Below are 26771 nucleotides of genomic sequence, written 5' to 3'. Positions count from 1 at the left end.
CAGTATATATGAGAGGGTATCAGTGACCATCTTGTCTCATCATTATATATGAGAGGGTATCCAAGACCCTCGTATCTCAGAATCTGGTACATAAAGCGTAGCAGCCTATAAATACCAGTAATCAGGCTATGCCTAGTGGTTAAAAGTATGTGATATCTCTGCTACTGTAGCAGAGAAATGTGATTCATACAATAGGTGAACATATGAGAAACAATATGTAACGAATAAACAGATAGGCTCTGAAGTAAAAACTGAAACTATAATCCGCCGTGTCAATTCATAATATTCAAAATAAGGGTGCCAGGTAAGTACAATGATTATCAAGGCACTGTATAAATATCCGCAATAATACACTAGGTATAAATGTGCATATGTAGATCACCATATATATCATGACAACACATATCAACATGGAGAATTGTAATAGGTATCAAGGTAATGTAATACAATCAAAATGTTCCAACAGTCTGGTATTTCTCACTAAGGATGAAGAAGAAGATCAGTAGCCAGGTCTCATGTGTATAAACAATACATAGGCATAATAAACAGGTATCACCTGTGAGCAGTGCCTATGCTATAGTAATAATTAAGGTAATGATCCATAGCTATATGAGTGGTTAAACCAGTGTTAGTGACAGAATGATATATGAGTTGTAATCATACAGTCAAGATACCACTCACTTAAGGTAAGGGCATAGGTGGCTTCTGTATCCCATGTACATAAGTATTGAATGGGATATGAGCGGACCCACCGCATATACCATGAGGGTATGAAAATAGAAAGATGGTATGTATATACTGTCACCCGTGTGTGTCCACCTGGAGCCAAATAATATAGATGTGGCTTGTACTAGTGGACCACTGGAGAGGTGAGAGAATATCCAGAAAAGGACAGTGAGTAAAAGTCAAATAACATAACCATCCTTATAACATAAAAATATAACCAGCTGATAGGAATAGCCAATGGTACAAAAGCACCATGGAAGTAAAGTGAAAGAACGGAACAGCGCCGGTCTCTGCAATGAGCACACCTCACCCCACTGATATCAAATGAAACGCGCGTCTGCTGTCTGTCTGCAGGGAGCCCCCGGAGTGCACGTGGGGACTCCCGCTATCTGAACTCTCCGCCGCCGCATACACACAGGTATCTCCCCTGTCCCATTCAACGGACATCCGGACTGCACCACCTCATTTACTGTTCCCACTGCACTGTCATTTGATATCAGTGGGGTGAGGTGTGCTCATTGCAGAGACCGGCGCTGTTCCATTCTTTCACTTTACTTCCATGGTGCTTTTGTACCATTGGCTATTCCTATCAGCTGGTTATATTTTTATGTTATAAGGATGGTTATGTTATTTGACTTTTACTCACTGTCCTTTTCTGGATATTCTCTCACCTCTCCAGTGGTCCACTAGTACAAGCCACATCTATATTATTTGGCTCCAGGTGGACACACACGGGTGACAGTATATACATACCATCTTTCTATTTTCATACCCTCATGGTATATGCGGTGGGTCCGCTCATATCCCATTCAATACTTATGTACATGGGATACAGAAGCCACCTATGCCCTTACCTTAAGTGAGTGGTATCTTGACTGTATGATTACAACTCATATATCATTCTGTCACTAACACTGGTTTAACCACTCATATAGCTATGGATCATTACCTTTAATAATTATTACTATAGCATAGGCACTGCTCACAGGTGATACCTGTTTATTATGCCTATGTATTGTTTATACACATGAGACCTGGCTACTGATCTTCTTCTTCATCCTTAGTGAGAAATACCAGACTGTTTGAACATTTTGATTGTATTACATTACCTTGATACCTATTACAATTCTCCATGTTGATATGTGTTGTCATGATATATATGGTGACCTACATATGCACATTTATACCTAGTGTATTATTGCGGATATTTATACAGTGCCTTGATAATCATTGTACTTACCTGGCACCCTTATTTTGAATATTATGAATTGACACGGCGGATTATAGTTTCAGTTTTTACTTCAGAGCCTATCTGTTTATTCGTTACATATTGTTTCTCATATGTTCACCTATTGTATGAATCACATTTCTCTGCTACAGTAGCAGAGATATCACATACTTTTAACCACTAGGCATATCCTGATTACTGGTATTTATAGGCTGCTACGCTTTATGTACCAGATTCTGAGATACGAGGGTCTTGGATACCCTCTCATATATATTGATGAGACAAGATGGTCACTGATACCCTCTCATATATACTGCTAAAATATTCAGCTCAATCTCTGTTATTTGTTGTCTAGTCTTGTTAGTCCTTTTTATATTTATACACTTATTAAAAGTTAAGTTTTAAACTACAGAGGCAGATACTGTGCCCCAGCAAAAGAGAGTACTTTCCTTTTTTTCTCCTACAGTATGTTATCCCATCAATTGCACAATATAATGTGCGCAAATGCCCACAGAGCCCAAGATTATGGTAAAGGTACTTGGAAGATTTCTTGTTGCGCCCCTCGGCAAAAAAATCCGTAATGTTCGTAACTGCGAGTTCCGGCAACTCATCGCCATCGCCTTTAATTAATTGAAATAAGTAGCCACGAGTCGAATTAAGGGTGTAACAAAAAGATTTGTACTGTATATGACACCAACTAATTCTTTAGTGTAAATGTATAAATATATATACAAAAACATTTATATATATTTAAAAAAAAACTAAATTAAGGGTTTAACAAAATGATATGCATTTGGCGCCAACTAATTCCACAGGTATTGCAGCATTAGTTTAAATGTATAAATTTAACTAGAAGTACATTTTTAGATTTTATTTTTCAGTACGTACAGCCTGCAAAGATTGGAATTATTAATAGCCATGGCATTTTTAGTAAAAGTGCCTTGTTACTTTTTTTGGCCAAGTTTATGCATATATCTATCACCATGTAATTAGTAACTGTATAAGTTATCTCTCCGGAGTGACCAGATGTATTTAATATCTCAGTCACTGGGATAAATTTGGAGATGTTCAGTGGCCTCATGGGCTTAGAAGGAGTTCTCCAATGTACTGTATATCAGATGATTAAAAATAATTATTTCCAATCTCCCAATGCTACTAGAGTAGGTGGTGCATTCTCCCCACTCTCCCAATGTTAATAGAGTAGGTGGTGTATTCTTCCCATTCTCCCAATGTTACTAGAGTAGGTGGTGTATTCTCCCCACTCTCCCAATGTTACTAGAGTAGGTGGTGTATTATCCTCACTCTCCTAATGTTACTAGAGTAGGTGGTGTATTATCCCCACTCTCTCAATGTTACTAGAGTAGGTGGTGCATTCTCCCCACTCTCCCAATGTTACTAGAGTAGGTGGTGTATTATCCCCACTCTCCTAATGTTACTAGAGTAGGTGGTGTATTATCCCCTTTCTCCTAATGTTACTAGAGTAGGTGGTGCATTCTCCCCACTCTCCCAATGTTACTAGAGTAGGTGCTGTATTATCCCCACTCTCCTAATGTTACTAGAGTAGGTGGTGTATTATCCCCACTCTCCTAATGTTAATAGAGTAGGTGGTGTATTCTTCCCATTCTCCCAATGATACTAGAGTAGGTGGTGGATTATCCCCACTCTCTCAATGTTACTAGAGTAGGTGGTGCATTCTCCCCACTCTCCCAATGTTACTAGAGTAGGTGGTGTATTATCCCCACTCTCCTAATGTTACTAGAGTAGGTGGTGTATTATCCCCACTCTCCTAATGTTACTAGAGTAGGTGGTGTATTATCCCCACTCTCCTAATGTTACTAGAGTAGGTGGTGTATTATCCCCACTCTCCTAATGTTAATAGAGTAGGTGGTGTATTCTTCCCATTCTCCCAATGTTACTAGAGTAGGTGGTGGATTATCCCCACTCTCTCAATGTTACTAGAGTAGGTGGTGCATTCTCCCCACTCTCCCAATGTTACTAGAGTTGGTGGTGCATTCTCCCCACTCTCCCAATGTTACTAGAGTCGGTGGTGCATTCTCCCCATTCTCCCAATGTTATTAGAGTAGGTGGTGCATTCTCCCCACTCTCCCAATGCTACTAGAGTAGGTGGTGTATTCTTCCCATTCTCCCAATGTTACTAGAGTAGGTGGTGCATTCTTCCCATTCTCCCAATGTTACTAGAGTAGGTGGTGTATTATCCCCCCTCCTCTAATGTTACTAGATTAGGTGGTACATTCTCCCCAATCTCCCAATGTTACTAGAGTAGGTGGTGTATTATCCCCATTCTCCCAATGTTACTAGAGTAGGTAGTGTATAATCCCCACTCTCCCAATGCTACTAGAGTAGGTAGTGTATAATCCCCACTCTCCCAATGTTACTAGAGTAGGTAGTGTATAATCCCCACTCTCCCAATGTTACTAGAGTAGGTAGTGTATAATCCCCACTCTCCCAATGCTACTAGAGTAGGCGGTGCATTCTCCCCACTCTCCCAATATTACTAGAGTAGGTGGTGCATTCTCCCCACTCTCCCAATGTTACTAGAGTAGGTGGTGTATTATCCCCCTTCCTCTAATGTTACTAGAGTAGGTGGTGTATTATCCCCATTCTCCCAATGTTACTAGAGTAGGTGGTGTATTATCCCCACTCTTCTAATGTTACTAGAGTAGGTGGTGCATTCTCCCCTCTCTCCCAATGCTACTAGAGTAGGTGGTGCATTCTCCCCACTCTCCCAATGCTACTAGTGTAGGTAGTGCATTCTCCCCACTCTCCCAATGCTACTGTCACAGCGCGCCGGACACTGGCTGTCACTTACCATGTCTGGCGGCGCTGGAGAGTGGGCAGTGTGTTCCCAGCGCCCGCTGTCCTCTGCTGTCTTCTCCCTGGTGACTCGCCGCTCTCTGTCCCCTGGCGGCTTCCCACTATCTCTGCCCTGGTGGCTCTGTGTGCAGGCAGATACGGCTCCCATAGGGACACGTGTGCTGCTCTGCTTTAGATTTAAAGGGGCAGGCACAGGAAGTAGGTGGTGCTAATTGAGGCTGGTTGGACCCTTACCTATTTAAGGAAGTTCCTTGGATTGATCCAGTGCCAGAGTATAGGCTCTATTACCTTACTCCAGCGTTCCTGTGTATATCCACTGAAAACGTTCCTGATCTTTGGCTTGCCTGTGACTCCGATTCTGCCTGATCCTTGGTACTGCATTATATCTGGTTCTGACCTCGGCTATTCCCTGTGACCTGCTTTTCATCAGCTCCCTGGTACCGTATTGTCTGTTTGGTCCTGACCTGGTTTGTCGACTACGCTGAATATCCGCTACACTCCATCCAGAGTTTCCCAGCACCTGTATATGGGAACCTATTCTGGGGGCCGCGACCAGTGTGTCAGATGTAGCCAAGTCCATACCTTCTTCGAGGGTCCCTGGTGAAAACTGCCGGAACATTAGACTCCGCGCCTCAGGAATAGGTCTAGTCAATTCCCTAAATACGGGCTGCATCCATAATCTAGCTGAGAGTTGCGACAGCTACTAGAGTAGGTGGTGCATTCTTCCCAGTCTCCCAATGCTACTAGAGTAGGTGGTGCATTCTCCCCACTCTCACAATGCTACTAGAGAAGGTGGTGCATTCTCACCACTCTCCCAATGCTACTAGAGTAGGTGGTGCATTCTCCCCACTCTCCCAATGCTACTAGAGTAGGTGGTGCATTCTCCCCACTCTCCCAATGCTACTAGAGTAGGTGGTGCATTCTCCCCACACTCCCAATGCTACTAGAGTAGGTGGAGCATTCTCCCCACTCTACAAATGCTACTAGGGTAGGTGGTGCATTCAGCACACTCTCAAAATACTACTAGGGTAGGTGGTGCATTCTCCCCACTCTCCCAATGCTACTAGGGTAGGTGGTGCATTCCTCCCACTCTCCATATGCTACTAGAGTAGGTGGTGCATTCTCCACACTGCTACTAGATTAGTTGGTGTATTATCGCCACTTTCCTAATGTTACTAGAGTAGGTGGTGCATTCTCCCCACTCTCCAGTGCTACTAGAGTAGGTGGTGCATTCTCCCCACTCTCCAGTGCTACTCGAGTAAATAGTATATTCTCCCCAGTCCCCAATGGTACTAGAGTATGCGGTGCATTCTCCTCACTCTCATAATGCTACTAGAGTAGGTGGTGCATTCTCCCCACTCTCCCATGCTACTAGAGTAAGTAGTATATTCTCCCCACTCCCCAATGGTACTAGAGTAGGCGATGCATTCTGCCCACTCTCCAGTGCTACTAGAGTAGGTGGTGCATTTTCTCCACTCTCCAATGCTGCTAGAGTAGGTGTTGCATTCTCCCCATTCTCACAATGCTACTAGTGTAGGTGGTGCATTCTCCTTACTCACCAAATGGTACTAGAGTGGTGCATTCTCCCCACTCCCCAATGCTACTAGAGTAGGCGGTGCATTCTCTCCAGTGCTACCAGAGTAGGTGGTGCATTCTCGACACTCTCCCAATGCTACTAGAGTAGGTGTTGCATTCTCCCCACTCTCCCAATGCTACTAGAGAAGGTGGTGCATTCTCCCCACCCTCCCAATGCTAATAGAGTAGGTGGTGCATTCTCCCCACTCTCTCAATGCTACTAGAGTAGGTGTTGCATTCTCCCAAATCTCCCAATACTACTAGAGTAGGTAGTACATTCTCCACACTCTCTCAATGCTACTAGAGTAGGTGGTGCATTTTCCCCACTCTCCCAATGCTACTAGAGAACGTTGTGCATTCTCCCCACTCTCCCAATTCTACTAGAGTAGGTGGTGCATTCTTTCCTCTCTCCCAGTACTGCTAGAGTAGGTGGTGCATTCTCCCCACTCTCCCAATGCTACTAGAGTAGGTGGTGCATTCTCCCCACTCTCCAGTGCTACTAGAGTAGGTGGTGCATTCTCCCCACTCTCCCAATGCTACTAGAGTAGGTGGTGCATTCTCTCCACTCTCCAGTGCTACTAGAGTAGGTATTGCATTCTCCCCACTCTCCCAATGCTACTAGAGAAGGTGGTGCATTCTCCCCACTCTCCTAATGCTACTAGAGTAGGTGGTGCATTCTTCCCACTCTCCCAATGTTATTAGAGTAGGTGGTGCATTGTCCCCACTCTCCCAATGTTACTAGAGTAGGTGGTACATTCTCCGCATTCTCCCAATGCTACTAGAGTAGGTGGTGTATTCTTCCCATTCTCCCAATGTTAGTAGAGTAGGTGGTGTATTATCCTCACTCTTCTAATGTTACTAGAGTAGGTGGTGTATTCTTCCCATTGTCCCAATGTTAGTAGAGTTTGTGGTGTATTATCCCCACTCTCCTAATCTTACTATGCTATTAGGGTAAGTGGTGCATTCCTCCCACTCTCCCAATGCTACTAGAGTAGGTGGTGCATTCTCCACACTGCTACTAGATTAGTTGGTGTATTATCGCCGCTTTCCTAATGTTACTAGAGAAGGTGGTGCATTCTCCCCACTCTCCAGTGCTACTAGAGTAAGTAGTATATTCTCCCCACTCCCCAATGGTACTAGAGTAGGTGGTGCATTCTCCTCACTCTCATAATGCTACTAGAGTAGGTGGTGCATTCTCCCCACTCTCCCATGCTACTAGAGTAAGTAGTATATTCTCCCCACTCTCCCAATGCTACTAGTGTAGGCGGTGCATTCTCCCCACTTTCTTAATGCTACTAGAGTTGGTGGTGCTTTCTTTCCAGTGCTACTAGAGTAGGTCGTGGATTATCCCCACTCTCCCAATTCTACTAGGGTAGGTGGTGCATTCTCCCCTCTCTCCCAGTACTGCTAGAGTAGGTGGTGCATTCTCCCCACTCTCCAAATGCAACTTGAGAAGGTGGTGTTTTCTCCCCACTATCCAATGTTACTAGAGTAGCTGGTGCATTCTCCCCACTCTCCCAATGCTACTAGAGTAGGCGGTGCATTCTCCCCTCTTTCTTAATGCTACTAGAGTTGGTGGTGCATTCTTTCCAGTGCTACTAGAGTAGGTGGTGGATTATCCCCACTCTCCCAATTCTACTAGGGTAGGTGGTGAATTCTCCCCTCTCTCCCAGTACTACTAGAGTAGGTGGTGCATTCTCCCCACTCTCCAAATGGTACTAGAGTGGTGCATTCTCCCCACTCTCCATTGCTACTAAAGTAGGCGGTGCATTCTCTCCAGTGCTACTAGAGTAGGTGGTGCATTCTCGACACTCTCCCAATGCTACTAGAGTAGGTGTTGCATTCTCCCCACTCTCCCAATGCTACTAGAGAAGGTGGTACATTCTCCCCACTCTCCCAATGCTACTAGAGTAGGTGTTGCATTCTCCCAACTCTCCCAAAACTACTAGATTAGGTGGTACATTCTCCACACTCTCTCAATGCTACTAGAGTAGGTGGTACATTCTCCACACTCTCTCAATGCTACAAGAGTAGGTGGTGCATTCTCCCCACTCTCCCAATGCTACTAGAGAAGGTGGTGCATTCTCCCCACTCTCCCAATTCTACTAGAGTAGGTGGTGCATTCTTTCCACTCTCCCAATGCTACTAGAGTAGGTGGTGCATTCTCCCCACTCTCCAAATGCTACTAGAGTAGTTCTTGCATTCTCCCTACTCTCCAAATGCTACTAGAGTAGGTGTTGCATTCTCCCCACTCTCCACTGCTACTAGAGTAGGTGGTGCATTCTCCCCACTCTCCAGTGCTAGTAGAGTAGGTGGTGCATTCTCCCCACTCTCCCAATGCTACTAGAGTAGGTTGTGCATTCTCCCCACTCTCCAAATGCTACTAGGGTAGGTGGTGCATTCAGCACACTCTCAAAATACTACTAGAGTAGGTGGTGCATTCTCCCCACTCTCCCAATGCTACTAAAGAAGGTGGTGCATTCTCCCTACTTTCCCAATGCTACTAGAGTAGGTGATGCATTCTCCCCACTCTCTCAATGCTACTAGAGATGGTGTTGCATTCTCCCAACTCTCCCAATAATACTAGAGTAGGTGGTACATTCTCCACACTCTCTCAATGCTTCTAAAGTAGGTGGTGCATTCTCCCCACTCTCCCAATGCTACTAGAGAATGTTGTGCATTCTCCACACTCTCCCAAATCTACTAGAGTAGGTGGTGTATTCTTTCCACTCTCCCAATGCTACTAGAGTAGGTCTTGCATTCTCCCCACTCTCCCAATGCTACTAGAGTAGTTCTTGCATTCTCCCCACTCTCCCAATGCTACTAGAGTAGGTAGTGCATTCTCCCCACTCTCCCAATTCTACTAGAGTAGGTAATGCATTCTCCCGACTCTCCCTATGCTACTAGACTAGGTAGTGCATTCTCCCCACTCTCCCTATTCTACTAGAGTAGGTAGTGCATTCTGCCCACTCTGCAGTGCTACTAGAGTAGGTGTTGCATTCTCCCCACTCTCCAGGCTACTAGAGTAGGCAGTGCATTCTCCCCACTCTCCAGTGATACTAGAGTAGGTGGTGCATTCTCCCCACTCTCCTAATGCTACTAGAGTAGGGGGTGCATTCTCTCCACTCTCCAGTGCTACTAGAGTAGGTAGTGCAGTCTCCCCACTCTCCCAATGCTACTAGAGAAGGTGGTGCATTCTCCCCACTCTCCCAATGCTGCTAGAGTAGGTGGTGCAATCTCCCCGCTCTCCAACTGCTTCTAGGGTAGGTGGTGCATTCAGCACACTCTCAAAATACCACTAGGGTAGGTGGTGCGTTCTTCTCACTCTCCCAATGCTACTAGAGTAGGTGGTGCATTCTCCCCACTTTCCAGTGCTACTAGAGTAGGTGGTACATTCTCTCCACTCTCCCATGCTACTAGAGTAAGTAGTATATTCTCCCCACTCCCCAATGGTACTAGAGTAGGCGGTGTATTCTCCTCACTCTCATAATGCTACTAGAGTAGGTGGTGCATTCTCCCCACTCTCCCATGCTACTAGAGTAAGTAGTATATTCTCCCCAATCCCCAATGGTACTAGAGTAGGCGTTGCATTCTGCCCACTCTCCAGTGCTACTAGAGTAGGTTGTGCATTTTCTCCACTCTCCAGTGCTGCTAGAGTAGGTGGTGCATTCTATCCACTCTCCCAATGCTACTAGTGTAGGCGGTGCATTCTCCCCACTTTCTTAATGCTACTAGGGTTGGTGGTGCATTCTTTCCACTGCTCCAAGAGTAGTTGGTGTATTATCCCCACTCTCCCAATTCCACTAGGGTAGGTGGTGCATTCTCCCCTCTCTCCCAGTACTGCTAGAGTAGGTGGTGCATTCTCCCCACTCTCCCAATGCTACTAGAGAAGGTGGTGCATTCTCCCCACTCTCCCAATTCTACTAGAGTAGGTGGTGCATTCTTTCCACTCTCCCAATGCTACTAGAGTAGGTGGTGCATTCTCCCCACTCTCCCAATGCTACTAGAGTTGTTCTTGCATTCTCCCTACTTTCCCAATGCTAGTAGAGTAGGTACTGCATTCTCCCCACTCTCCCAATTCTACTAGAGTAGGTGGTGCATTCTCCCCACTCTCCCAATGCTACTAGAGTAGGTAGTGCATTCTCCCCACTCTCCCAATTCTACTAGAGTAGGTGTTGCATTCTTCCCACTCTCCAGTGCTACTAGAGTAGGTAGTGCATTCTCCCCACTCTCCAGTGCTAGTAGAGTAGGTGGTGCATTCTCCCCACTCTCCCAATGCTACTTGAGTAGGTGGTGCATTCTCACCACTCTCCAAATGCTACTAGGATAGGTGGTGCATTCAGCACACTCTCAAAATACTACTAGAGTAGGTGGTGCATTCTCCCCACTCTCCCAATGCTACTAGAGAAGGTGGTGCATTCTCCCCACCCTCCCAATGCTAATAGAGTAGGTGGTGCATTCTCCCCACTCTCTCAATGCTACTAGAGTAGGTGTTGCATTCTACCAAATCTCCCAATACTACTAGAGTAGGTAGTACATTCTCCACACTCTCTCAATGCTACTAGAGTAGGTGGTGCATTCTCCCCACTCTCCCAATGCTACTAGAGAACGTTGTGCATTCTCCCCACTCTCCCAATTCTACTAGAGTAGGTGGTGCATTCTTTCCTCTCTCCCAGTACTGCTAGAGTAGGTGGTGCATTCTCCCCACTCTCCCAATGCTACTAGAGTAGGTGGTGCATTCTCCCCACTCTCCAGTGCTACTAGAGTAGGTGGTGCATTCTCCCCACTCTCCCAATGCTACTAGAGTAGGTGGTGCATTCTCTCCACTCTCCAGTGCTACTAGAGTAGGTATTGCATTCTCCCCACTCTCCCAATGCTACTAGAGAAGGTGGTGCATTCTCCCCACTCTCCTAATGCTACTAGAGTAGGTGGTGCATTCTTCCCACTCTCCCAATGTTATTAGAGTAGGTGGTGCATTGTCCCCACTCTCCCAATGTTACTAGAGTAGGTGGTACATTCTCCGCATTCTCCCAATGCTACTAGAGTAGGTGGTGTATTCTTCCCATTCTCCCAATGTTAGTAGAGTAGGTGATGTATTTTCCTCACTCTTCTAATGTTACTAGAGTAGGTGGTGTATTCTTCCCATTGTCCCAATGTTAGTAGAGTTTGTGGTGTATTATCCCCACTCTCCTAATCTTACTATGCTATTAGGGTAAGTGGTGCATTCCTCCCACTCTCCCAATGCTACTAGAGTAGGTGGTGCATTCAGCACACTCTCAAAATACTACTAGAGTAGGTGGTGCATTCTCCCCACTCTCCCAATGCTACTAGAGAAGGTGGTGCATTCTCCCCACCCTCCCAATGCTAATAGAGTAGGTGGTGCATTCTCCCCACTCTCTCAATGCTACTAGAGTAGGTGTTGCATTCTACCAAATCTCCCAATACTACTAGAGTAGGTAGTACATTCTCCACACTCTCTCAATGCTACTAGAGTAGGTGGTGCATTCTCCCCACTCTCCCAATGCTACTAGAGAACGTTGTGCATTCTCCCCACTCTCCCAATTCTACTAGAGTAGGTGGTGCATTCTTTCCTCTCTCCCAGTACTGCTAGAGTAGGTGGTGCATTCTCCCCACTCTCCCAATGCTACTAGAGTAGGTGGTGCATTCTCCCCACTCTCCAGTGCTACTAGAGTAGGTGGTGCATTCTCCCCACTCTCCCAATGCTACTAGAGTAGGTGGTGCATTCTCTCCACTCTCCAGTGCTACTAGAGTAGGTATTGCATTCTCCCCACTCTCCCAATGCTACTAGAGAAGGTGGTGCATTCTCCCCACTCTCCTAATGCTACTAGAGTAGGTGGTGCATTCTTCCCACTCTCCCAATGTTATTAGAGTAGGTGGTGCATTGTCCCCACTCTCCCAATGTTACTAGAGTAGGTGGTACATTCTCCGCATTCTCCCAATGCTACTAGAGTAGGTGGTGTATTCTTCCCATTCTCCCAATGTTAGTAGAGTAGGTGATGTATTTTCCTCACTCTTCTAATGTTACTAGAGTAGGTGGTGTATTCTTCCCATTGTCCCAATGTTAGTAGAGTTTGTGGTGTATTATCCCCACTCTCCTAATCTTACTATGCTATTAGGGTAAGTGGTGCATTCCTCCCACTCTCCCAATGCTACTAGAGTAGGTGGTGCATTCTCCACACTGCTACTAGATTAGTTGGTGTATTATCGCCGCTTTCCTAATGTTACTAGAGAAGGTGGTGCATTCTCCCCACTCTCCAGTGCTACTAGAGTAAGTAGTATATTCTCCCCACTCCCCAATGGTACTAGAGTAGGTGGTGCATTCTCCTCACTCTCATAATGCTACTAGAGTAGGTGGTGCATTCTCCCCACTCTCCCATGCTACTAGAGTAAGTAGTATATTCTCCCCACTCTCCCAATGCTACTAGTGTAGGCGGTGCATTCTCCCCACTTTCTTAATGCTACTAGAGTTGGTGGTGCTTTCTTTCCAGTGCTACTAGAGTAGGTCGTGGATTATCCCCACTCTCCCAATTCTACTAGGGTAGGTGGTGCATTCTCCCCTCTCTCCCAGTACTGCTAGAGTAGGTGGTGCATTCTCCCCACTCTCCAAATGCAACTTGAGAAGGTGGTGTTTTCTCCCCACTATCCAATGTTACTAGAGTAGCTGGTGCATTCTCCCCACTCTCCCAATGCTACTAGAGTAGGCGGTGCATTCTCCCCTCTTTCTTAATGCTACTAGAGTTGGTGGTGCATTCTTTCCAGTGCTACTAGAGTAGGTGGTGGATTATCCCCACTCTCCCAATTCTACTAGTGTAGGTGGTGAATTCTCCCCTCTCTCCCAGTACTACTAGAGTAGGTGGTGCATTCTCCCCACTCTCCAAATGGTACTAGAGTGGTGCATTCTCCCCACTCTCCATTGCTACTAAAGTAGGCGGTGCATTCTCTCCAGTGCTACTAGAGTAGGTGGTGCATTCTCGACACTCTCCCAATGCTACTAGAGTAGGTGTTGCATTCTCCCCACTCTCCCAATGCTACTAGAGAAGGTGGTACATTCTCCCCACTCTCCCAATGCTACTAGAGTAGGTGTTGCATTCTCCCAACTCTCCCAAAACTACTAGATTAGGTGGTACATTCTCCACGCTCTCTCAATGCTACTAGAGTAGGTGGTACATTCTCCACACTCTCTCAATGCTACAAGAGTAGGTGGTGCATTCTCCCCACTCTCCCAATGCTACTAGAGAAGGTGGTGCATTCTCCCCACTCTCCCAATTCTACTAGAGTAGGTGGTGCATTCTTTCCACTCTCCCAATGCTACTAGAGTAGGTGGTGCATTCTCCCCACTCTCCAAATGCTACTAGAGTAGTTCTTGCATTCTCCCTACTCTCCCAATGCTACTAGAGTAGGTGTTGCATTCTCCCCACTCTCCACTGCTACTAGAGTAGGTGTTGCATTCTCCCCACTCTCCAGTGATACTAGAGTAGGTGGTGCATTCTCCCCACTCTCCTAATGCTACTAGAGTAGGTAGTGCAGTCTCCCCACTCTCCCAATGCTACTAGAGAAGGTGGTGCATTCTCCCCACTCTCCCAATGCTGCTAGAGTAGGTGGTGCAATCTCCCCGCTCTCCAACTGCTTCTAGGGTAGGTGGTGCATTCAGCACACTCTCAAAATACCACTAGGGTAGGTGGTGCGTTCTTCTCACTCTCCCAATGCTACTAGAGTAGGTGGTGCATTCTCCCCACTTTCCAGTGCTACTAGAGTAGGTGGTACATTCTCTCCACTCTCCCATGCTACTAGAGTAAGTAGTATATTCTCCCCAATCCCCAATGGTACTAGAGTAGGCGTTGCATTCTGCCCACTCTCCAGTGCTACTAGAGTAGGTTGTGCATTTTCTCCACTCTCCAGTGCTGCTAGAGTAGGTGGTGCATTCTATCCACTCTCCCAATGCTACTAGTGTAGGCGGTGCATTCTCCCCACTTTCTTAATGCTACTAGGGTTGGTGGTGCATTCTTTCCACTGCTCCAAGAGTAGTTGGTGTATTATCCCCACTCTCCCAATTCCACTAGGGTAGGTGGTGCATTCTCCCCTCTCTCCCAGTACTGCTAGAGTAGGTGGTGTATTCTCCCCACTCTCCCAATGCTACTAGAGAAGGTGGTGCATTCTCCCCACTCTCCCAATTCTACTAGAGTAGGTGGTGCATTCTTTCCACTCTCCAATTCTACTAGAGTAGGTGGTGCATTCTCCCCACTCTCCCAATGCTACTAGAGTTGTTCTTGCATTCTCCCTACTCTCCCAATGCTAGTAGAGTAGGTACTGCATTCTCCCCACTCTCCCAATTCTACTAGAGTAGGTGGTGCATTCTCCCCACTCTCCCAATGCTACTAGAGTAGGTAGTGCATTCTCCCCACTCTCCCAATTCTACTAGAGTAGGTGTTGCATTCTTCCCACTCTCCAGTGCTACTAGAGTAGGTGGTGCATTCTCCCCACTCTCCAGTGCTAGTAGAGTAGGTGGTGCATTCTCCCCACTCTCCCAATGCTACTTGAGTAGGTGGTGCATTCTCACCACTCTCCAAATGCTACTAGGGTAGGTGGTGCATTCAGCACACTCTCAAAATACTACTAGAGTAGGTGGTGCATTCTCCCCACTCTCCCAATGCTACTAAAGAAGGTGGTGCATTCTCCCTACTTTCCCAATGCTACTAGAGTAGGTGATGCATTCTCCCCACTCTCTCAATGATACTAGCGATGGTGTTGCATTCTCCCAACTCTCCCAATAATACTAGAGTAGGTGGTACATTCTCCACACTCTCTCAATGCTTCTAAAGTAGGTGGTGCATTCTCCCCACTCTCCCAATGCTACTAGAGAATGTTGTGCATTCTCCACACTCTCCCAAATCTACTAGAGTAGGTGGTGTATTCTTTCCACTCTCCCAGTACTGCTAAAGTAGGTGGTGCATTCTCCCCACTCTCCCAATGCTACTAGAGAAGGTGGTGCATTCACCCCACTCTCCCAATTCTACTAGAGTAGGTGGTGCATTCTTTCCACTCTCCCAATGCTACTAGAGTAGGTGGTGCATTCTCCCCACTCTCCCAATGCTACTAGAGTAGTTCTTGCATTTTCCCTACTCTCCCAATGCTACTAGAGTAGGTACTGCATTCTCCCCACTCTCCCAATTCTACTAGAGTAGGTGGTGCATTCTCCCCACTCTCCCAATGCTACTAGAGTAGGTAGTGCATTCTCCCCACTCTCCCAATTCTACTAGAGTAGGTGTTGCATTCTTCCCACTCTCCAGTGCTACTAGAGTAGGTGGTGCATTCTCCCCACTCTCCAGTGCTAGTAGAGTAGGTGGTGCATTCTCCCCACTCTCCCAATGCTACTTGAGTAGGTGGTGCATTCTCACCACTCTCCAAATGCTACTAGGGTAGGTGGTGCATTCAGCACACTCTCAAAATACTACTACAGTAGGTGGTGCGTTCTCCCCACTCTCCCAATGCTACTAAAGAAGGTGGTGCATTCTCCCTACTTTCCCAATGCTACTAGAGTAGGTGATGCATTCTCCACACTCTCTCAATGCTACTAGCGATGGTGTTGCATTCTCCCAACTCTCCCAATAATACTAGAGTAGGTGGTACATTCTCCACAATCTCTCAATGCTTCTAAAGTAGGTGGTGCATTCTCCCCACTCTCCCAATGCTACTAGAGAATGTTGTGCATTCTCCACACTCTCCCAAATCTACTAGAGTAGGTGATGTATTCTTTCCACTCTCCCAATGCTACAAGAGTAGGTCTTGCATTCTCCCCACTCTCCCAATGCTACTAGAGTAGTTCTTGCATTCTCCCCACTCTCCCAATGCTACTAGAGTAGGTAGTGCATTCTCCCCACTCTCCCAATTCTACTAGAGTAGGTAGTGCATTCTCCCGACTCTCCCAATGCTACTAGAGTAGGTAGTGCATTCTCCCCACTCTCCCAATTCTTCTAGAGTAGGTAGTGCATTCTGCCCACTCTCCAGTGCTACTAGAGTAGGTGTTGCATTCTCCCCACTCTCCAGTGCTACTAGAGTAGGCAGTGCATTCTCCCCACTCTCCAGTGCTACTAGAGTAGGTGGTGCATTCTCCCCACTCTCGCAATGCTACTAGAGTAGGGGGTGCATTCTTCCACTCTCCAGTGCTACTAGAGTAGGTAGTGCATTCTCACCACTCTCCTAATGCTACTAGAGAAGGTGGTGCATTCTTCCCACTCTCCCAATGCTGCTAGAGTAGGTGGTGCAATCTCCCCGCTCTCCAACTGCTACTAGGGTAGGTGGTGCATTCAGCACACTCTCAAAATACCACTAGGGTAGGTAGTGCGTTCTTCCCACTCTCCCAATGCTACTTGAGTAGGTGTTGCATTCTCCCCACTTTCCAGTGCTACTAGAGTAGGTGGTACATTCTGTCCACTCTCCCATGCTACTACAGTAAGTAGTATATTCTCCCCACTCCCCAATGGTACTAGAGTAGGCGGTGTATTCTCCTCACTCTCATAATGCTACTAGAGTAGGTGGTGCATTCTCCCCACTCTCCCATGCTACTAGAGTAAGTAGTATATTCTCCCCACTCCCCAATGGTACTAGAGTAGGCGTTGCATTCTGCCCACTCTCCAGTGCTACTACAGTAGGTGGTGCATTTTCCCCACTCTCCAGTGCTGCTAGAGTAGGTGGTGCATTCTATCCACTCTCCCAATGCTACTAGTGTAGGCGGTGCATTCTCCCCACTTTCTTAATGCTACTAGGGTTAGTGGTGCATTCTTTCCACTGCTCCAAGAGTAGTTGGTGTATTATCCCCACTCTCCCAATTCTACTAGGGTAGGTGGTGCATTCTCCCCTCTCTCCCAGTACTGCTAGAGTATGTGGTGCATTCTCCCCACTCTCCCAATGCTATTTGAGTTGGTGGTGTTTTCTCCCCACTAACCAATGCTACTAGAGTAGCTGGTGCTTTCTCCCCACTCTCCCAATGCTACTAGACTAGGCGGTGCATTCTCCCCACTTTCTTAATGCTACTAGAGTTGGTGGTGCATTCTTTCCCGTGCTACTAGAGTAGGTGGTGGATTATCCCCACTCTCCCAATTCTACTAGGGTAGGTGGTGAATTCTCCCCTCTCTCCCAGTATTACTAGAGTAGGTGATGCATTCTCCCCACTCTCCAAATTGTACTAGAATGGTGCATTCTCCCCACTCTGCAATGCTACTAGAGTAGGTGGTGCATTCTCCCCACTCTCCCATGCTACTAGAGTAAGTAGTATATTCTCCCCAATCCCCAATGGTACTAGAGTAGGCGTTGCATTCTGCCCACTCTCCAGTGCTACTAGAGTAGGTGGTGCATTTTCTCCACTCTCCAGTGCTGCTAGAGTAGGTGGTGCATTCTATGCACTCTCCCAATGCTACTAGTGTAGGCGGTGCATTCTCCCCACTTTCTTAATGCTACTAGGGTTGGTGGTGCATTCTTTCCACTGCTCCAAGAGTAGTTGGTGCATTATCCCCACTCTCCCAATTCTACTAGGGTAGGTGGTGCATTCTCCCCTCTCTCTCAGTACTGCTAGAGTAGGTGGTGCATTCTCCCCACTCTCCCAATGCTACTAGAGAAGGTGGTGCATTCTCCCCACTCTCCCAATTCTACTAGAGTAGGTGGGGCATTCTTTCCACTCTCCCAATGCTACTAGAGTAGGTGGTGCATTCTCCCCACTCTCCCAATGCTACTAGAGTAGTTCTTGCATTCTCCCCACTCTCCCAATGCTACTAGAGTAGGTAGTGCATTCTCCCCTCTCTCCCAATTCTACTAGAGTAGGTAGTGCATTCTCCCGACTCTCCCAATGCTACTAGAGTAGGTAGTGCATTCTCCCCACTCTCCCAATTCTACTAGAGTAGGTAGTGCATTCTGCCCACTCTCCAGTGCTACTAGAGTAGGTGTTGCATTCTCCCCACTCTCCAGTGCTACTAGAGTAGGCAGTGCATTCTCCCCACTCTCCAGTGCTACTAGAGTAGGTGTTGCATTCTCCCCACTCTCCCAATGCTACTAGAGAAGGTGGTGCATTCTCCCCACTCTCCCAATTCTACTAGAGTAGGTGGGGCATTCTTTCCACTCTCCCAATGCTACTAGAGTAGGTGGTGCATTCTCCCCACTCTCCCAATGCTACTAGAGTAGTTCTTGCATTCTCCCTACTCTCCCAATGCTACTAGAGTAGGTAGTGCATTCTCCCCTCTCTCCCAATTCTACTAGAGTAGGTAGTGCATTCTCCCGACTCTCCCAATGCTACTAGAGTAGGTAGTGCATTCTCCCCACTCTCCCAATTCTACTAGAGTAGGTAGTGCATTCTGCCCACTCTCCAGTGCTACTAGAGTAGGTGTTGCATTCTCCCCACTCTCCAGTGCTACTAGAGTAGGCAGTGCATTCTCCCCACTCTCCAGTGCTACTAGAGTAGGTGGTGCATTCTCCCCACTCTCGCAATGCTACTAGAGTAGGGGGTGCATTCTCTCCACTCTCCAGTGCTACTAGAGTAGGTAGTGCATTCTCCCCACTCTCCCAATGCTACTAGAGAAGGTGGTGCATTCTTCCCACTCTCCCAATGCTGCTAGAGTAGGTGGTGCAATCTCCCCGCTCTCCAACTGCTACTAGGGTAGGTGGTGCATTCAGCACACTCTCAAAATACCACTAGGGTAGGTAGTGCGTTCTTCCCACTCTCCCAATGCTACTTGAGTAGGTGTTGCATTCTCCCCACTTTCCAGTGCTACTAGAGTAGGTGGTACATTCTCTCCACTCTCCCATGCTACTAGAGTAAGTAGTATTTTCTCCCCACTCCCCAATGGTACTAGAGAAGGCGGTGTATTCTCCTCACTCTCATAATGCTACTAGAGTAGGTGGTGCATTCTCCCCACTCTCCCATGCTACTACAGTAAGTAGTATATTCTCCCCACTCCCCAATGGTACTAGAGTAGGCATTGCATTCTGCCCACTCTCCAGTGCTACTAGAGTAGGTGGTGCATTTTCTCCACTCTCCAGTGCTGCTAGAGTAGGTGGTGCATTCTATCCACTCTCCCAATGCTACTAGTGTAGGTGGTGCATTCTCCCCACTTTCTTAATGCTACTAGGGTTAGTGGTGCATTCTTTCCACTGCTCCAAGTGTAGTTGGTGTATTATCCCCACTCTCACAATTCTACTAGGGTAGGTGGTGCATTCTCCCCTCTCTCCCAGTACTGCTAGAGTATGTGGTGCATTCTCCCCACTCTCCCAATGCTATTTGAGTTGGTGGTGTTTTCTCCCCACTAACCAATGCTACTAGAGTAGCTGGTGCTTTCTCCCCACTCTCCCAATGCTACTAGACTAGGCTGTGCATTCTCCCCACTTTCTTAATGCTACTAGAGTTGGTGGTGCATTCTTTCCAGTGCTACTAGAGTAGGTGGTGGATTATCCCCACTCTCCCAATTCTACTAGGGTAGGTGGTGAATTCTCCCCTCTCTCCCAGTATTACTAGAGTAGGTGATGCATTCTCCCCACTCTCCAAATTGTTCTAGAATGGTGCATTCTCCCCACTCTGCAATGCTACTAGAGTAGGTGGTGCATTCTCCCCACTCTCCCATGCTACTAGAGTAAGTAGTATATTCTCCCCAATCCCCAATGGTACTAGAGTAGGCGTTGCATTCTGCCCACTCTCCAGTGCTACTAGAGTAGGTGGTGCATTTTCTCCACTCTCCAGTGCTGCTAGAGTAGGTGGTGCATTCTATCCACTCTCCCAATGCTACTATTGTAGGCGGTGCATTCTCCCCAATTTCTTAATGCTACTAGGGATGGTGGTGCATTCTTTCCACTGCTCCAAGAGTAGTTGGTGTATTATCCCCACTCTCCCAATTCTACTAGGGTAGGTGGTGCATTCTCCCCTCTCTCCCAGTACTGCTAGAGTAGGTGGTGCATTCTCCCCACTCTCCCAATGCTACTAGAGATGGTGGTGCATTCTCCCCACTCTCCCAATTCTACTAGAGTAGGTGGTGCATTCTTTCCACTCTCCCAATGCTACTAGAGTAGGTGGTGCATTCTCCCCACTCTCCCAATGCTACTAGAGTAGTTCTTGCATTCTCCCTACTCTCCCAATGCTACTAGAGTAGGTACTGCATTCTCCCCACTCTCCCAATTCTACTAGAGTAGGTGGTGCATTCTCCCCATTCTCCCAATGCTACTAGAGTAGGTAGTGCATTCTCCCCACTCTCCCAATTCTACTAGAGTAGGTGTTGCATTCTTCCCACTCTCCAGTGCTACTAGAGTAGGTGGTGCATTCTCCCCACTCTCCAGTGCTAGTAGAGTAGGTGGTGCATTCTCCCCACTCTCCCAATGCTACTTGAGTAGGTGGTGCATTCTCACCACTCTCCAAATGCTACTAGGGTAGGTGGTGCATTCAGCACACTCTCAAAATACTACTAGAGTAGGTGGTGCGTTCTCCCCACTCTCCCAATGCTACTAAAGAAGGTGGTGCATTCTCCCTACTTTCCCAATGCTACTAGAGTAGGTGATGCATTCTCCCCACTCTCTCAATGCTACTAGAGATGGTGTTGCATTCTCCCAACTCTCCCAATAATACTAGAGTAGGTGGTACATTCTCCACACTCTCTCAATGCTTCTAAAGTAGGTGGTGCATTCTCCCCACTCTCCCAATGCTACTAGAGAATGTTGTGCATTCTCCACACTCTCCCAAATCTACTAGAGTAGGTGGTGTATTCTTTCCACTCTCCCAATGCTACAAGAGTAGGTCTTGCATTCTCCCCACTCTCCCAATGCTACTAGAGTAGTTCTTGCATTCTCCCCACTCTCCCAATGCTACTAGAGTAGGTAGTGCATTCTCCCCACTCTCCCAATTCTACTAGAGTAGGTAGTGCATTCTCCCGACTCTCCCAATGCTACTAGAGTAGGTAGTGCATTCTCCCCACTCTCCCAATTCTACTAGAGTAGGTAGTGCACTCTGCCCACTCTCCAGTGCTACTAGAGTAGGTGTTGCATTCTCCCCACTCTCCAGTGCTACTAGAGTAGGCAGTGCATTCTCCCCACTCTCCAGTGCTACTAGAGTAGGTGGTGCATTCTCCCCACTCTCGCAATGCTACTAGAGTAGGGGGTGCATTCTCTCCACTCTCCAGTGCTACTAGAGTAGGTAGTGCATTCTCCCCACTCTCCCAATGCTACTAGAAAAGGTGGTGCATTCTTCCTACTCTCCCAATGCTGCTAGAGTAGGTGGTGCAATCTCCCCGCTCTCCAACTACTACTAGGGTAGGTGGTGCATTCAGCACACTCTCAAAATACCACTAGGGTAGGTGGTGCGTTCTTCCCACTCTCCCAATGCTACTTGAGTAGGTGTTGCATTCTCCCCACTTTCCAGTGCTACTAGAGTAGGTGGTACATTCTCTCCACTCTCCCATGCTACTAGAGTAAGTAGTATATTCTCTCCACTCCCCAATGGTACTAGAGTAGGCGGTGTATTCTCCTCACTCTCATAATGCTACTAGAGTAGGTGGTGCATTCTCCCCACTCTCCCATGCTACTAGAGTAAGTAGTATATTCTCCCCACTCGCCAATGGTACTAGAGTAGGCGTTGCATTCTGCCCACTCTCCAGTGCTACTAGAGTAGGTGGTGCATTTTCTCCACTCTCCAGTGCTGCTAGAGTAGGTGGTGCATTCTATCCACTCTCCCAATGCTACTAGTGTAGGCGGTGCATTCTCCCCACTTTCTTAATGCTACTAGGGTTGGTGGTGCATTCTTTCCACTGCTCCAAGAGTAGTTGGTGTATTATGCCCACTCTCCCAATTCTACTAGGGTAGGTGGTGCATTCTCCCCTCTCTCCCAGTACTGCTAGAGTATGTGGTGCATTCTCCCCACTCTCCCAATGATACTTGAGTTGGTGGTGTTTTCTCCCCACTAACCAATGCTACTAGAGTAGCTGGTGCATTCTCCCCACTCTCCCAATGCTACTAGAGTAGGTGGTGCATTCTCCCCACTTTCTTAATGCTACTAGAGTTGGTGGTGCATTCTTTCCAGTGCTACTAGAGTAGGTGGTGGATTATCCCCACTCTCCCAATTCTACTAGGGTAGGTGGTGAATTCTCCCCTCTCTCCCAGTATTACTAGAGTAGGTGGTGCATTCTCGACACTCTCCCAATGCTACTAGAGCAGGTGTTGCATTCTCCCCACTCTCCCAATGCTACTAGAGAAGGTGGTGCATTGTCCCCACTCTCCCAATGCTACTAGAGTAGGTGGTGCATTCTCCCCACTCTCTCAATGCTACTAGAGTAGGTGTTGCATTCTCCCAACTCTCCCAATACTACAAGAGTAGGTGGTAAATTCTCCCCAGTCTCCCAATGCTACTAGAGAAGGTGGTGCATTCTCCCCAGTCTCCAAATGCTACTAGAGTAGTTCTTGCTTTCTCCCCACTCTCCCAATGCTACTAGAGTAGGTAGTGCATTCTCCCCACTCTCCCAATTCTACTAGAGTAGGTAGTGCATTATCCCCACTCTCCCAATGCTACTAGAGTAGGTAGTACATTCTCCCCACTCTCCCAATTCTACTAGAGTAGGTAGTGCATTCTGGCCACTCTCCAGTGCTACTAGAGTAGATGTTGCATTCTCCCCACTCTCCAGTGCTACTAGAGTAGGTGGTGCATTCTCTCCACTCTCCAGTGCTACTAGAGTAGGTGGTGCATTCTCCCCACTCTCCCAATGCTACTAGAGTAGGTGGTGCATTCTCTCCACTCTCCAGTGCTACTAAAGTAGGCAGTGCATTCTCCCCACTCTCCCAATGCTACTAGAGAAGGTGGTGCATTCTCCCCACTCTCCCAATGCTACTAGAGAAGGTGGTGCATTCTCCCCACTCTCCCAATGCTACTAGAGTAGGTGGTGCATTCTCCCCACTCCCCAATGGTACTAGAGTAGGTGGTGCATTCTCCTCACTCTGATAATGCTACTAGAGTAGGTGGTGCATTCTCCCCACTCTCCCATGCTACTAGAGTAAGTAGTATATTCTCCCCACTCCCCAATGGTACTAGAGTAGGCAGTGCATTCTGCCCATTCTCCAGTGCTACTTGAGTAGGTGGTGCATTCTCCCCACTCTCCCAATGCTACTAGTGTAGGCGGTGCATTCTCCCCACTTTCTTAGTGCTACTAGAGTTGGTGGTGCATACTTTTCACTGCTACTAGAGTAGGTTTTGGATTATCCCCACTCTCCCAATGCAACTAGGGTAGGTGGTGCTTTCTCCCCTCTCTCCCAGTACTGCTAGAGTAGGTGGTGCATTCTCCCCACTCTGCCAATGCTACTTGAGTTGGTGGTGTTTTCTCCCCACTATCCAATGCTACTAGAGTAGCTGGTGCATTCTCACCACTCTCCCAATGCTACTAGAGTAGGCGGTGCATTCTCCCCACTTTCTTAATGCTACTAGAGTTGGTGATGCATTCTTTCATCTGCTACTAGAGTAGGTCGTGGATTATCCCCACTCTCCCAATTCTACTAGAGTAGGTAGTGCATTCTCGACACTCTCCCAATGCTACTAGAGCAGGTGTTGCATTCTCCCCACTCTCCCAATGCTACTAGAGAAGGTGGTGCATTGTCCCCACTCTCCCAATGCTACTAGAGTAGGTGGTACATTCTCCACACTCTCTTAATGCTACTAGGGTTGGTGGTGCATTCTTTCCACTGCTCCAAGAGTAGTTGGTGTATTATGCCCACTCTCCCAATTCTACTAGGGTAGGTGGTGCATTCTCCCCTCTCTCCCAGTACTGCTAGAGTATGTGGTGCATTCTCCCCACTCTCCCAATGATACTTGAGTTGGTGGTGTTTTCTCCCCACTAACCAATGCTACTAGAGTAGCTGGTGCATTCTCCCCACTCTCCCAATGCTACTAGAGTAGGTGGTGCATTCTCCCCACTTTCTTAATGCTACTAGAGTTGGTGGTGCATTCTTTCCAGTGCTACTAGAGTAGGTGGTGGATTATCCCCACTCTCCCAATTCTACTAGGGTAGGTGGTGAATTCTCCCCTCTCTCCCAGTATTACTAGAGTAGGTGGTGCATTCTCGACACTCTCCCAATGCTACTAGAGCAGGTGTTGCATTCTCCCCACTCTCCCAATGCTACTAGAGAAGGTGGTGCATTGTCCCCACTCTCCCAATGCTACTAGAGTAGGTGGTGCATTCTCCCCACTCTCTCAATGCTACTAGAGTAGGTGTTGCATTCTCCCAACTCTCCCAATACTACAAGAGTAGGTGGTAAATTCTCCCCAGTCTCCCAATGCTACTAGAGAAGGTGGTGCATTCTCCCCAGTCTCCAAATGCTACTAGAGTAGTTCTTGCTTTCTCCCCACTCTCCCAATGCTACTAGAGTAGGTAGTGCATTCTCCCCACTCTCCCAATTCTACTAGAGTAGGTAGTGCATTATCCCCACTCTCCCAATGCTACTAGAGTAGGTAGTACATTCTCCCCACTCTCCCAATTCTACTAGAGTAGGTAGTGCATTCTGGCCACTCTCCAGTGCTACTAGAGTAGATGTTGCATTCTCCCCACTCTCCAGTGCTACTAGAGTAGGTGGTGCATTCTCTCCACTCTCCAGTGCTACTAGAGTAGGTGGTGCATTCTCCCCACTCTCCCAATGCTACTAGAGTAGGTGGTGCATTCTCTCCACTCTCCAGTGCTACTAAAGTAGGCAGTGCATTCTCCCCACTCTCCCAATGCTACTAGAGAAGGTGGTGCATTCTCCCCACTCTCCCAATGCTACTAGAGAAGGTGGTGCATTCTCCCCACTCTCCCAATGCTACTAGAGTAGGTGGTGCATTCTCCCCACTCCCCAATTTTACTAGAGTAGGTGGTGCATTCTCCTCACTCTGATAATGCTACTAGAGTAGGTGGTGCATTCTCCCCACTCTCCCATGCTACTAGAGTAAGTAGTATATTCTCCCCACTCCCCAATGGTACTAGAGTAGGCAGTGCATTCTGCCCATTCTCCAGTGCTACTTGAGTAGGTGGTGCATTCTCCCCACTCTCCCAATGCTACTAGTGTAGGCGGTGCATTCTCCCCACTTTCTTAGTGCTACTAGAGTTGGTGGTGCATACTTTTCACTGCTACTAGAGTAGGTTTTGGATTATCCCCACTCTCCCAATGCTACTAGGGTAGGTGGTGCTTTCTCCCCTCTCTCCCAGTACTGCTAGAGTAGGTGGTGCATTCTCCCCACTCTGCCAATGCTACTTGAGTTGGTGGTGTTTTCTCCCCACTATCCAATGCTACTAGAGTAGCTGGTGCATTCTCACCACTCTCCCAATGCTACTAGAGTAGGCGGTGCATTCTCCCCACTTTCTTAATGCTACTAGAGTTGGTGATGCATTCTTTCATCTGCTACTAGAGTAGGTCGTGGATTATCCCCACTCTCCCAATTCTACTAGAGTAGGTAGTGCATTCTCGACACTCTCCCAATGCTACTAGAGCAGGTGTTGCATTCTCCCCACTCTCCCAATGCTACTAGAGAAGGTGGTGCATTGTCCCCACTCTCCCAATGCTACTAGAGTAGGTGGTACATTCTCCACACTCTCTCACTGCTACTAGAGTGGGTGGTGCATTCTTCCCACTCTCCCAATTCTACTAGAGTAGGTGGTGCATTCTTTCCACTCTCCCAATGCTACTAGAGTAAGTGGTGCATTCTCTCCACTCTCCAGTGCTACTAGAGTAGGTGGTGTATTCTCCCCACTCTCCCAATGCTGCTAGAGTAGGTGGTGCATTCTCCCAACTCTCCCCATGCTACTAGAGTATTTCTTGCATTCTCCCCACTCTCCCAATGCTACTAGAGTAGGTAGTGCATTCTCCCCACTCTCCCAATTCTACTAGAGTAGGTAGTACATTCTCCCCACTCTCCAGTGCTACTAGAGTATGTAGTGCATTCTACCCACTCTCCCAATGCTACTAGAGTAGGTAGTGCATTCTCCCCACTCTCCAGTGCTACTAGAGTAGGTGGTGCATTCTCTCCACTCTCCAGTGCTACTAGAGTAGGTAGTGCATTCTCCCCACTCTCCCAATGCTACTAGAGTAGGTAGTGCATTCTCCCCACTCTCCAGTGCTACTAGAGTAGGTGGTGCATTCTCTCCACTCTCCAGTGCTACTAGAGTAGGTAGTGCATTCTCCCCACTCTCCCAATGCTACTAGAGTAGGTAGTGCATTCTCCCCACTCTCCCAATGCTACTAGAGTACATAGTACTTTCTGCTCACTCTCGCAATGCTACTAGAATAGGTGGTGCATTCTCACCCCTCTCCCAATGCTACTAGAGTAGGTGGTACTTTCTCCCCACTCTCCCAATGCTACTAAAGTGGGTGGTGCATTCTCCCCACTCTCCAGTGCTACTAGAGTAGGTGG

At 47.4% G+C, this 26771-nt stretch overlaps 1 protein-coding gene across 1 annotated transcript in view; it reads left to right on the top strand.

Annotated features, from left to right (window-relative positions):
• Positions 1–26771, top strand: part of LOC148508799 (kelch-like protein 35) — a 44277-nt gene that overhangs the window by 12010 nt on the left and 5496 nt on the right. The gene's annotated exons all lie outside the window — the stretch shown is intronic.

Source organism: Taudactylus pleione, unplaced genomic scaffold, assembly GCF_031769625.1.
Source record: "Taudactylus pleione unplaced genomic scaffold, aTauple2 ptg000344l, whole genome shotgun sequence".
In the NCBI taxonomy this organism is placed as follows: domain Eukaryota; kingdom Metazoa; phylum Chordata; class Amphibia; order Anura; family Myobatrachidae; genus Taudactylus; species Taudactylus pleione.
Note: the sequence above shows the minus strand (reverse complement) of the source record. Positions and strands in the feature narration are given on the sequence as shown.